The sequence below is a fragment of the Populus euphratica genome, unplaced genomic scaffold (assembly GCF_000495115.2).
Source record: "Populus euphratica unplaced genomic scaffold, PopEup_1.0 scaffold668.1, whole genome shotgun sequence".
Classification (NCBI taxonomy): Eukaryota; Viridiplantae; Streptophyta; class Magnoliopsida; order Malpighiales; family Salicaceae; genus Populus; species Populus euphratica.
The window spans coordinates 123,232-125,240 of record NW_011500548.1 but is presented as its reverse complement, the minus strand read 5'-3'; positions in this window follow the sequence as shown (position 1 = coordinate 125,240).

Here is a 2,009-nt window from a genome sequence, read left to right as displayed (position 1 = left end):
CTACATATCAGTATCTGCGACCCGAGTTACTAAGCTCGTAGGGGTGTCTTAACACCTAATGCCCTAAGACCAACTAGTTTGGGAGTCATTAGCTGAAAGCTCATTACATGGGTTAAAGATGCATGGTGTTTTTAAATTATATGTATATATATTTAAAAAAAAAAGAAGAAAAAAAAAGAAGACAAAAATAATAATCCCAACCCAAGGAAGTTAACTTTAAACATTAGAACAAAAAAAAATTATTTTCTTCCAAGAAAAGCCCCGTAATTATGTGTTGATACATTGAGCACAAAAGAAAGGTTTATGAATATCTTGTTAAGAGGTATTGAGCACATATATAAATTTAATGAGAGTTTGTTTATCTGGATAGATTAATGGAAGTTAAATGATGAAAGTCATTTTTCTTAATTGAAAATACCTTGCTTTGTGGAATTTGCAAATTGTTTTTCTATTTTAACGCTTTGATTACTAGGGACTAGTAATAAGCTGGTTGAGGGGTGTGATTAGTACTTAAAAGTATATTTTTATCATGGTTTTATATCATCATTTTGCACTTGAAGTATTAATAACTCCTTAACTAAAGCATGTTTTATAATAATATATCTAATAATATAAGATACCTTTAATTTATGGTAAATGTTCATTTTAAATGCAGGCCTATCACATAAATGAAAAGATGGATTTATGACTTTAAGAACTTAAATTGCAAGGGCAAAAAAATGACAGATGGTCAAAATTAGAAAAGAGATGTCGGTGCAATCCAAACCGAAACACTGTTTGGTGTGCAGTCCATACCGGAACACTGTTCGGTAATTGGGTCATATCTAGAGCTATAGATCTCAGATTTAGGTCTACTTTATATGGATGGAAAGATAAGACATAGGCCTACAACTTTCATATGGAGCCCAAGATCAAAAAAGGTCATTTTCAAGTCCAAATTATAGCAACAACAAAGAAGCCCGAGGCTGTCCTCCAGCCCGAGCACTGTTCAGTATTTTAGCCATATCTAGAGTTCTAGAAGAACAAATGAGCTGCATTTGTTACACAAGAAAGGTGAGACAATTACCTACAACTTTCATGTTTTTAAGTGGCTCTAATTTTGACTTTATCAATGACCTTTTAGGCAGATAAGAGAAGATAAGGATTATCACCAAGTCAAGAGTTGGCCACCCACTCATCAATTAGTCATCAAATCAATAGCTCCCAATTTTGGCCTATAAAAGGAGGCATTTGCCATGCATTTAGGCATCTGGGTTTCCAGATCAAGATCATGCTCTTCCTTTCTCTCTTTGTATTTTTTGTAATGTTTATGTTTTGCTTTCATTAATATCAAGTTTATGCCTTTCATTTACTTAGTTTTACTTAGTTAACTTTTATCTTATTTATGTTCTTATTTTGTTTATTTATTTTTCTTTCTTTCATTATGTCTAACTAAGTTTATTATGTCAAGGTGAAAAGGTTACACTAATGGTGTAAGAATAAGTATAGTGTAAACTTAATATGGACTTTAATGTTTGATACTAACATGTTTTGTATTTGTTATCTTGTTCACTCTTTAATACTTTGCTTGTTAAATGACTAATCTTGATTTATGTTGTATAACACTTGGTACAACAAATGCTTGGCACTTTCATAGCCCATAATGTATGGTATAACCGACACCTGAGCTATGAAAGGAACTTGATTTGTTGTTAACATAAGTTATAATCATGAATGCTTGACGAGATTTACAAGTACTAGCATTAATCGAATAAGATGACTAATGTAATCATGTTAACAATATATAATCTGATTGGAACCTCCTTTGTGTGTGGTTTCCAATTCAATAATAAAAGTTTATACTATACTTGTTTGATATACCATTAGTGGAACCTCTAACCTTGACATTTGTTATTATTATTGCTTAATCCTTACATTAATATTTGATCTCCAAGTTCTCATCATCATCATCTTCTTCTTCTTCTCTTTCTTTATTATTATTATTATTATTATTATTATTATTATTATTA